The sequence below is a fragment of the Acomys minous genome (genome assembly GCF_964271855.1).
Source record: "Acomys minous genome assembly, chromosome: 2".
NCBI classification, from domain to species: domain Eukaryota; kingdom Metazoa; phylum Chordata; class Mammalia; order Rodentia; family Muridae; genus Acomys; species Acomys minous.
This window is the reverse complement of record NC_140484.1, coordinates 120,267,211-120,279,529: the sequence shown is the minus strand read 5'-3', so window position 1 is coordinate 120,279,529 and position 12,319 is coordinate 120,267,211.

The window sequence follows — 12,319 nt, the reverse complement described above, 5'->3', positions numbered from 1 at the left end:
GCCTCGGAACTGGCACCGCCGCCTTATGCGGACACTTCACCTTTATCAGCACCACAGGGGAACTATCATTCTCTGTGCCCAGAGGTTTGGAAGCAGGCTCGTGCCGTCTTCCCAGTGTTTGAAGATGCCAACACCAATGGCCATGATTAATGGAGGAGCATTTGGTAATGCTACTCTCAGCTGGAATACATCTGACCTTTTTGAAACTTCTAACAGGTGATTCGGCTCAGATGCGAATGGAAATGTCAGGGTTATGCATTACATCTGTGCCATATAACAATTTTACATGAGCTGCTAATTTGTCTAAGAGTCTTTCAGCTTATCTCCAGGGGAACTGGTCCGCAGAGTTTGAACATACCCTAAGAGATCTGCGCCTCGCCATTGTCACTGTGAATTCCACTCCAGTGGACATTACCACCGCTGAAGGCCTTGCCTCCTGGATTCAACAAGCTATGCATCATCTTAAGGAGTGGGCGGGTATCGGGGCTTTAGCTATGGCCCTTCTGATTATCAGCTTCCTCTGCCTTGTGTTCCTTCGACGCTTGGTCATATCCCGAAACAGAGACCGTGCCCTAATTGCACAAGCCTTCTATGCTATTGAGGCTGGACAGTCCCCTCAGGCTTGGCTGGCGGCCTTTAAGTCCTGATCCTCGTCACATTCGGGGTGCAAGGCAAAGCACTGCACAGGAGGTACATTGTTTGCAGTTAATGGCTTCCTGGAGAGCACATCTGATTGCATGTGGGCTGACACCCAAAATCCCACCTCCAGAAAAAGGTGTCGGTCGGGTCCAGAGCTAGGCTGGGGCCGAGCCCCTAGCTGAGTTCTGTTGTACATCAGTGGCCAAACTTCAGGGCGGGTTCCGCACATGATCAAGGTGAATAACCTGGGTTATGGGCGGTCATACATCAGTGCCCTCTGGAGATCAGACCTCTACTCTCACCCGTTTCGTCCTGCTCTTACAAAATAAAACAGGGGGGACTGTGGAGAGCTGCAATGTGCCGTGCCTTAACAAGGCGCAGGTTTCCGCCATCCCGACAGCGAGCGCTCTCTAAGATAAACAAGTCCTTATATGGCAAAAGGCTGTGCAAGGGTAACTTATGATCTGATGATGAGCAGTCCTGCTCTGATGCGGACCTATGAGGAGGTGACACCTGGCATGAGCTGATTGGCCCTTGAGTTGTACTTAAGCTTGGCCCTTCCCTTCTTCGGGGCCATTCCCACTGAGCTTAATCCTGAGTAAAGATCTCGAGAAGAAGTCTGGTTGTTGGCATCTTATTTGTGCTGGACGGTCCAGCGCCGACAAGTGGTTTTAACTGGCCCAACTGGGCTGTGAACAAAAATTCCCTGGACTATGTGTTACCTCAGTTCAATATGAAAATTTCACTAAAGCAGCTAATCTGTCAAAGAGTCTCTCTAAGTTTATTTTACAGAATTGGACAGCGGAGTTTGAACAGACCTTAAGAGAATTGCGGACTGCTATCATTCAAGTCAATTCCACATGGCTGGATCTGTCACTTACTGAGGGATTCTCGTCATGGATATCCTCAGCCTTCTCCTTCTTTAAAGAATGGGTTGGGGTTGGATTGTTTGGAGCTGCAATCTGCTATGGATTAGACCCTATGGTTGGTCTGTAAACTCAGGGCTCAAACAAAAAGAGACAAGGTGGTTATCACCCAAGCACTTGCTGCTTTAGAGTCTGGGACCTCCCCTGATATATGGTTAACCATGCTTAAGCAATAAGTCACTGGCTGCTCAGCTCTTGCACCCTCAGAGTCTCATCTCATTGCATGAGGTAGAGTGAGTAAGCTTCAGCAGCCCTGGAGAGTTGCATAGCGAAGCATTGCAGTAGAATGGCTCTGCGGCAAAAATGAGCTAATTCTAGGGAGGCATGTCATCTTGCATGAAGGTTGCGTGCCCCAGTGTCCTTCCCCCAGAAAAAACGGCACAGGGCCAGGCTATGACCTCTCCGGGTGAAGAGCTTAGGCCTTCACCTATCAAGTATGCAGGCCTGATATTTTGTTTGGGGATTTGACCTCTGTCTCCACTCTCCTTGTTGGGTGTCTTATTGCTTCTTAATAATAAGAAAAGGGGGAGATGTGGGAAGCCGCGCTCACATTCGCCATTACAAGATGGTGCTGACATCCTGTGTCCCATGCTGACAAACAACTAATCTGCGCATGTGCGAAGGGATTTTCCACTTGTTGTGCTCTGCCTCTCCCGTGGCGTCATCTCGCCCGATGAGCAACAGCGATTCAGGGACTGACACATCCTAAGCGGAGGACAGTTTCCTATATAAGGGATGGGTTTCTGCTGTTTGGGGTCTCCATTTTACTTGTTGTAAGCTTATGCTCTCCCTCTCAAGATGCATTAAAGCTTTACTGCAGAAGGATCCTATGTGTGTGTGCAGCGTCGTTCTTGCTGGCGAGATGGTAACGCTAGCCACAAAGAAGGTCTAGGTCTACATACTACATGGACCTTGGTTGGCACATCAAGCTCTGTATTGTAGTGTGGTTATCCTGAATTACGTGGCTAATATCCTCTTATTTGTTAGCATATACCCTGTGTGTCTTTCTGGGTCTGAGTTACCTCACCCAGGATGATTGTCTCTAGTTCCATCCATGTGCCTGCAAATTACAAGATTTATTTGATTTTTGATAGCTGAATAGTATTCCATTGTGTAAATCAACCATACTTTCTTTATCCATTCTTCAGTGGAGGAACATCTAGCTTGTTTCCAGATTCTGGCTGTTACGAACAAGGCTGGTATGAACATAGTTGAGCAAATATCTTTGTTGTGTGATGGACCAAGTTTAGGGTATATGCCCAGGAGAGGTATGGCTGGGTCCTGAAGTAGACTTATTCCCATTTTCCTGAGATAGCACTATATTGATTTCCAAAGTGGTTGTACAAGTTTGTACTCCCACCAGCAATGTAGGAGTGTTCTCATTTCTCCACATCCTCACTAGCAGGTGCTATCACTTGAATTTTTTATCTTAGCTATTCTGATGGGTGTAAGATGGAATTTCAAGGTCGTTTTGATTTACATTTCCCTGATGACTAGAGATATTGAGCACTTCTTTGAGTGTTTTTGTGCATGGTGATAAATAAGGGTCTATTTTCACTTTTCTAGATGTAGCCATCCAGTTAGACCAGTGAATATGCTTGGTGAATATGCTATCTTTTTTCCATTGTATGGATTTGGTTTCTTTATGAAAAATCAAATGCACAGAGGTGTGTGGGTTTATTTCTGGGTCAACTATTCAGTTCCACTGGTCAAACAGGCAGTACCATGCTGTTTTGATTACTCTTGCTCTATAATATAGCCTTGAGATCCAGGGATGGAGATTTCTCCAGAAGATATTTTATTGTACAGGATTGTTTTAGCTATTCTGGGTTTTTCATTTTTCCATATGAAGCTGAGAATTAATCTTTCAATGTCTGTAAAGAATTATCTTGGAATTATGATGGGAATTGCATTGAATACAAAATTGGTTTTGGAATGATGGACATTTACTATATTGATTTTCCCAATACATGAACATGGGGGGGTCTTGACATCTGATATCTTCTATTTCTTTCTTTGGAGACCTAAAGTTTTTTTTCATATAAGTCTTTCACTTGCTTAGTTATACCAAGATACTTTATACCATTTGTGCCTTTTGTGTAGGATGTGATTTTCCTAGATTCTTTCTCAGCACATTTGTCATTTGTATATAGCAGGGCTTCTAATTTTTTGAGTTAGTTTTGTATCCAGCCATTTTGCTGAAGGGATTTATCAGATGCAAATGTTTCTTGGTTAAATTTTTAGGGTCACTTATGTATACTATCATGTCATTCACAAATAGTGATAGTTTGACTTCTTCCTTTCTAATTTACATCCCCTTGGTCTCCTTCAGTTGGCTTTAGCTGGAACTTCAAGTACTATATTGAAGAGATATGGAGACAGTGGACAGCCTTGTCTTGTCCCTGATTTCAGTGCAATTGATTTAAATTTCTCTCCATTTAGTTTGATGTCGCTTATAAGGCTTCTGTATACTACCTTTCTTATGTTGAGGTATGTGCCTTGTATTCCTGATCTATCCAAGATTTAAAACATGAGTGGGTGTTAGATTTTGTCAAATGCTTTTTTGACACCTAAGGAAATGATCATGTGGGTGTTTTTCTTTCAGTTTACTAATATGATGGTTGCATTGATGGATTTCCATATATTGAACCATCCCTGCATGCATGGAATGAAGCCTACTTGGTCATGGTGAATAATATTTTTGATGTGTTCTTGGATTCTGTTTGTGAGGATTTTTTGAGTATTTTTCCATCAATATTCATAAGAGAAATTGTTCTTAAATTCTCTTTCTTTGTAGAGTCTTTCTGTCAAGGTGACTGTGGCCTCATAGAATGAGTTTGGTAAAGTTCCTTCCATTTCTATTTGTGGAATAGTTTAAAGATAATTGATATTAGCTCATCTTTGAGGGATTGGTAGAATTCTTTACTGAAACCATCAGGCCCTGGTCTTTTTTTCTTTGGGAAAATTTTACTGACTGCCTCAATTTTCTTAGTAGATATAGGACTATTTTATTTGTTTAGCTGATTTTGATTTATTGTTGATAGATAGTATCTATTAAGAAAATTGTCCATTTTGTTTAGGTTTTCAAATTTTGTGGCATATGGGCTTTTGAAGTATGACCTTATGATTCTTTGGATTTCCTTATTGTTTGTTCTTATGTCTCCTTTTTCATTTCTGATTTTGTTGATTTGATTATTCTCCCTTTGCCTTTTAGTTACTTTCTCTAAGGGTTTGTCTATTTTGTTGATTTTCTAAAAAAAAAAAAAAAAAAAAAAAAAAAAAAAAAAAAAAAAAGCTCTTGGTTTGGTTGATTGTTCTCTTTGTTTCCATTTTATTTATTTCAGCCCTGAATTTGATCATTTCTAGACATCTATACCTCTTTGGTGAGTCTGCTTCTTTTTGTTTTAGAGCTTTCAGGAGTGTTGTTTAGTTGGTAATAAGAGATCTCTCCAGTTTCTGTTTAAAGGCACTTGGTGCTATAAATTTTCCTCTTAGCACTGCTTTCATTGTGTCTCATAAATTTAGGGATGTTGTGCCTTCAGATTCACTAAATTCTAGAAAGTTTTTACTTCTATTTTTTATTTCATTTCTTACCCAGATATCATTGAATAGGGGATTTTTCAGTTTCCTGAGGTTGTAGTCTTTCTGTTGTTTTTGTTGTTATTGAGTTCCATCTTTAATTCCTGGTGTTCTATAGGATGCACAGAGTTATTTAGATCTTTTCATATGTGTTTAGATTTGCTTTGTGACCAAGCATATGGTCGATTTTGGAGAAGGTTCCATGAGGTGCTGAAAAGAAAGTGAATTCTTTTGTGTTTGGATGAAAAGTTCTGTATATAACAGTTAGGTCCATTGACTTCAGACATCTTTCACTTTCATAGTTTCTCTATTTAGTTTCCACTGCAATGATTTATCTATTGGTGAGAGTGGGGTATTGATGTCTCCCATTATTAAAGTGTGGGGTTGAATGTGCGACTTAAGCTTTAGTAATGTTTCTTTTATGAATGTGAGTGTTTCTGTATTTGTGGCATAGATGTTCAGAATTGAAACATCATCTCTATGTATTTTTCCTTTGATGAGTATGAGATGTTCTTCCCCATCTCTTTTGATTAGTTTTGGTTGAATGTCTATCTTATTAGATACTAGAATGCCTACTTCAGCTTGTTTCTTGGGTCAATTTGCTTGGAATGCCTTTTTCTAACCCCTTATTCTAAGATAATGTTTATCTTTATTGCTTAGGTGTATTTCTTGTAAGCAGAAGATTGATATATCCCGTTTTTGCATCCATTGTGTTAGCCTGTGTCTCTTCATTGGGGAGTTGAGGCCATTGATGTTGAGTTATATTAATTACCAGTGGTTAATGATTCCTATTATTTTGATGTTGGTAGTGGTAGAGAGAGAATGTGTGTGTGTGAGATTCATTTCTTTTGTTTGTGTGGGTGTGGAGTTATTCATGTCCTTTGTTTTCCTGTTCAGTTGGAGTTTTCATTCTAGTATCTTCTGTAGAGCTGGATTTGTGGTTAGGTACTGTTTGAACTTGGTTTTGTCATGGAATACCTTTTTTCTCCAGCTATGGTGATTGACAGCTTTGCTGAGTATAGTAGTCTGCATTGGCATCTTTGGTCTCTTAATGTCAGCATGACTTCTGTCTAGACCCTTCTCATTTTCATAGTCTCTGTGGAGAAGTCAGGGGTAATTCTGATAGGTTTGCCTTTATATGTGACTTGGCCTTTTTCTCTTGCAGCTTTTAATATTCTTTCTTTTCCTTGTATGTTTAGTGTTTTGATTATTATGTTGTGGGAGGATATTCTTTTCTGGTCCATTCTATTTGGAGTTCTGTAGGCTACTTGTATATTTATGGGCATTTCTTTCTTTAGGTTAAGGAAGTTTTCTTCCATGATATTGCTGAAAGTATCTTCTGTGCCTTGCAGTTGGAGGTCTTCTTTTCCTTCTATCCCTATGACTCTTAGGTTTGGTCTTTCCATAGTGTCCCAGATTTTTTGGATATTCTGTTTCAGGAGCTTTTTATACTTAGCATTTACATTGACTGCTGTATGCATTGCTTCAGTCATATCATCTATCTCTAAAATTCTTTGTTCTATCTCTTGAATTCTGTTGGTCAAATTTTTGTCTTTATATCCTGCCCTCTTCTTTTGGGTTTCCATTTCCTGAATTATCTTAAATTGTGCTTTCTTCATTGCTTGTATCTCCAGTTTTAGGTCTTGAAACTTTCTATTTATTTCTTTCGCCTGTTTGAATGTAGTTTCTTCAGTCATGTATTCAATTCTTTCTTTGTGTATTCCAGTTATACTTTGAGGGATTTATTTTCCTTTTTAAGGCCTCTATTATTTTCATCACCTCAGATTTAAAATCCTTCTATTGTGTGTCAGCTGTGAATGTGTCTTTAGGGCTTGTTGTCATGGTGAGACTGCTGATTTCTCATGGTATAAAATGGCCATGGGGATTGTTGATTGTGTTTTTACACTGACTTCTTCCAACTTTGATGACTGTAGTTGGAGTGTATGCTCAGTGCTGCTTGGACCTCATAACTTTCTGTGGCTTTTTTGGGTGATGTAACATCAGATGCACTTGTGGTCCTAACTGTGGGGTCTGGTCAGTGTTAGAAGCCACAGATGCTGGCAATTTTTCAGTCTCCAGCTAGTTGTGTGCCCTGTGGAGTTCAAGAGCTGTCTACCTGCCAGGAGTGTGGCACTAGCCTTCGGAGACTGTGTGCCTGCTTCCGTAGGGACCAGGGACTTTGTGGTTTTGCTGGATGGTCAGAGGCCAGACCTAATTTTGCTTCACAAAATTTGGATCCATCTCACCTGTGGGTCACCAGTGTTCAAGATTTGTGGTTCTCTGATCATCCCTTAGGATGTTTAATTGGCACTGCTGACATATTGAACTTCACTATCCATAAAACTTTATGTTGTTGATGCTGTTTTTGTGTTGTTGTTGTTGTTGTTGTTGTTGTTGTTGTTGTTGTTGTTATTGTTGTATTAGGGATTTCAGGACCAGTTTGTGTGGCTCAAGTCTTGTATGTGTGATCTAGTACCAGACAGTAGCTATACTGTCAGGGAATATACTATTATTGAAAAATTGTCCCTAAGTTCCCAGCAGCTATGAATTACCAATACCTGCTCAGCTAAGGATAGAATTTTATGTCCAACTCATTCTTCTACACTGGGATTGTTCTTCTTTGGTATTTTACAAGTTGTGTAAGTGCTTCCACAACACTTGTGAGTTCATATGTATCTAGAAAATATTCTCTTATAGTCATTCTTTTTCATCTGGCTTTTATATGCTTTACACCCATCTTAGCAGTAATCATTGAGTCTTGGGCCCTGTGGATGCAAAGTGTATATTCCATGTAGACCTGGGTAATCTGTAGACTCTTATTCTTTTTATATCTACCAGTTATAATTGTCTGTATTAACCAGCATCTGCCATAAATAGAAACTGCTTTGATGATGGTTGAGTGATGTATTGAGGTATGAGAAAAACAAAAAGATATTATAGGTCATTTTTATACTTTGTGCATTTAGGGGCATTCTAGTAAAAAGCTCCTCTTTAACAGATACTGTGTTGTCAGAAGTTCATACTATTTTCTGTAGATAAACTTGTCTTTGAAAAATATTATTAAAAATTTTTAAACAGAACTTTTATAATCTATTAAGGACCAGGCTGGAGAGATGGCTCAGCAGTTAAGAGCACTATATGCTATTCCTGAGTTCAATTCATAGCAACCACATGGTGGCCCACAACCATCTATACTCTCAAATGCTCTCTTCTGGGATGCAGTTGTGCATGCAGATAGAGCACTAATATACATAAAATAAGTAAATAAAGTCTTTAATAACTCTATTAAGGTCTTTAATCCATTTGAACTTGAGTTTTGTGCATGGTGATAAATATGAATCTATTTACACCTTTCTACATGTAGACATCCAGGTAGACCAGCACCTTTTATTGAAGATGCCATCTTTTTCCATTGTATGGATTTGGTTTCTTTGTCAAAACTCAAGTGTCCATAGGTGTGTGGTTTTATTTCTGGGTCTCTGATTCCATTGATCAACCAGTCTATTTCTATGCCTGTACCATGTTTTTATTACCGTTGCTCTATAGTACAGGTTGAGGACAGGGATGGAGATTCCTCCAGAAGACTTTTTGTTATACAGGATCGTTTTAGCTATTCTGGGTTTTTTGTTTTTCCATATGAAGTTGTAAATTGATCTTTCAAGGTCTTTAAAAATTGTGTAGGTGTATTGATAAAGATTGCCTTGAATCTGTAAATTGTTTTTGCTAAGATAACCATTTTTACTATGTTGATTCTTCTGATCCACAAACAAGAGAGAGATCTTTCCATCTTCTGATGTCATATTCAATTTCCTTCTTCAGAGACTTGAACACTACATCTGAGAAAGGGCTAATATCCAAAACATATAAAGAACCCAAGAAATTAAACAACACCAATCCAAATATCCCAATTAAGAAATGGGGTTAAGAGCCAAACAATTCTCAACAGAGGAATATCGAATGGCTAAGAAGCACTTAAAGAAATGTTCAATATCCTTAGTCATCAGAGAAATGCAAATCAAAACGACTCTGAAATTCCATCTTACATCCATCAAAATGGCTAAGATCAAAGCTCAATTGACAGTCCATGCTGGCAAGAATGTGGAGAAAGGAGGATATGTCTTCATTGCTGGAGGAAGTACAAACACGTACACCCACTTTGGAAATCAATCTGGCACTTTCTCTGGAAACTGGGAATAGGACAACTCAATACACTGCTATTAGGGCTGCACGCCACCCTCCCCGCAAGGCAGCCAGAGGGAGCTGCAAAAGCACAGTTAGCAGATTTGCACAGCCACTGGCAGGAGGTGGTGGGGTCGCCAGCCTCAAGGTGTTCCAAGATGGCAGCACCTATCACTCACTGTATCTGATCTATGGCGTGGCAACCAGAGACAGGACTGGGAGCCACAGACTGCAAGAACTGGAAAACACCAAGTGAGGGGGGTCCCACACACAGCAGACTACAGGTAGATCTGGCCCTGGGTCAATCAACATAAAACCAGACACACTAAATCTGTTAGGAAAAAATTGGAGAAGGGCCTTGAGCTCTTAAGCACAGGAGACAATCTCCTGTACAGAAGACCAACCAGTCAGGTTATAAGATCAACAATTAATAAATGGGACCTCATGAAGCTGAAAAGCTTCTGTAAGGAAAATGATACTCTCAACAAAACAAAAGGACAGCCTACCCTATATCTGATGGAGGGCTAATAAATAAAATACATTTTTTTAAATTCAAGAAATTAAATACCACAAACCAAATAATCCAATTTTTAAAAAGGGGTACAGAATTAAACAAAGAATTCTCAACAGAGGAATACTAGGTGGCAGAGAACCACTTAAAGAAATGCTCAATGTAATTAGCCATCAGGGAAATGTAAATCAAAAGTACTTTGAGATTCCCTCTTACACCTATCAGAATGGCTAAGAAAAAAACTCAAGTAACAGTACTTGCTGGAGAGGATGTTGAGAAAGGGAAACACCCTCCGTTGTCTGTGAGAGTGCAAACCTGTACAAACATTTTAGAAATCCATCTTGCATTTTCTCAGAATATTAGGAATAGTACAAGACCCAGCTATACTATTCCTGGGCATATAACCAAAAGATGTCCCACCCTACAAAGACATTTGTTCAACTCTGTTCATAGTGGCCTTATTCATAACAGCCAGAATCTGGAAATAACCTAGATGTCCCTCAGTCGAAGAGTAGATAAAGAAACTGTGGTGTGTTTACACAAAGGAATACTGCTCACCTATTAATACAAGGATATCTTGAAGTTTGCAGGCAAATAGATGGAACCAGAAAAGATCATTCTGGGAGAAGTAACCCAGACCCAGAAAGACACTGATGGTATATAGTCACCTATGAGAGGATATTAACCACATAATACAAGATAATCACACTACAATACAGAGATTTAAAGAAGCTAAATAACAAGGAGGGCCCTAGGGCAAATGTTTAATTTCCTTTCTGAAGGACAAATAGAATAGACACCAGAAGTGGTTAAAGAGAAGGAGCAGGACTGGAGCCTACTCTGGAGGTCCTCTGAGAGACTCCACCTAGTGGGAATTTGAAGCAGATGAAGGACATGGAGGAGAGAGAAACTCCACAAAGAGACCAACAGAGCCAATAAATGGGGTGGGGCTGCAGAGATTGATGCACCATTAAGGACAATGCATGCTGAAAACCTAGCCCCACTGCTCAGATGTGTCAATAGGAAGCACAGTCTCTTTGTGGGTCCCATAGCATAAGGAGTAGGGGTTACCTCTGATATGTACTCTGGTACCTACTAGTTGATCACTTCCCTCTAGTAGAGTGGCCTTGCCATGCCACAGAGGAAGACATACAGCAGTCCACATGAGGTTTGATAGGCAGAGGAAATCTCCTTTTTTATGATTACTAGGGAAGGAAGGGAAAAGGAGTGGGGCTGGTAGATGATCAGGGAGGGGGCTACAATTTGGATATGAATCGAACAAATTATAAATAAAAAATAAAAAGAATGAATAATATAGTCCTCCTTTACAAATCAAAAAGTAAATGAATAAATAAAAAGCCTGGCATTTACACAATGGTATTGTTACCTTTAAGTGTGCTTTTAGTAAAGACTATGGTGAGAAAGTTCTGAAAGATGTAAAATGTGCAAATTTCCACGGAATGTGTAGGAGGACTTTTGAAGTTGTAGACAAGAACATTGTATACAGAATATCTTTAATTGCTTGCATTATTTGGAAATATCATTTCACACATGGAAAATAAGAATGTCCTTTGAAAGTAAGCTCTCAGCCATCATCTTGTGAAATTGTACATGTATTGAAAAAAAAAATGATTCTTAAGCAAAAAATGTCCTAGTGGTTCTCTGCTGCAAAACTTTCACTTAGAAAAATTCAGGGACCATTAAAACTGTGACCCATGGTCCAAGCTATATCCTGTGTTGACTGATAATTCACTGGTACCAAATCATGATATAGGTTTTAGTAGAAGGGTGTATAGAGACTTAAAATCTGGCTCCAGAAAGCTTCAGAAGTTAGAAAATGTGTGGTAGATTCATGTGTATTGCATGGTAGTAGAGTTTAAGACAGAATTGGAGAAGTATAACCTAGGACACAATGAGACCCCAGGACAGTTGCCACACCAAGAACATGGGGCATCGACCAAAAAATGCCATAGATGTGCTGAACAGCCAGCTCAATGAGAAACATTACGAGCTATAAGTTAAAAATGATGTATGAGTGGGATAGCTCAAGTCTATGGGAGTTCACATGATTCCATCATAAACCCCAGATTCCACTTAGAAAGCTAAAATTTTTGCATTTTGTTAGCTTTATAAATTCCTTTGAAATGATCTTTCCTTCATGTTTCATCATTATTTTGTTTTATAAGGAGAACATTTGTTCTGCACCTTTTAGTATACAATATATTATATATCACCTTTAATGGATTGTACTTACATGACTTAAAATCAATCCTTCTTTTCTCATGATGTCTTTTTTCAAATACATTTTGTCAGAACGATAAGAAAAGTAATATCTGAATAGGGGTCTAGGTTTACTGTATGCATTGTTCTTGGTTGGTACAACAGTTTATGAAGGCCCCCCAGGTCCAGATCCACTGGCTTTTATAGTTTCCTTGTTGGGATCCTGAAACCACTGGGTCCTTCCATGCCCCAATTCTTCTGTATC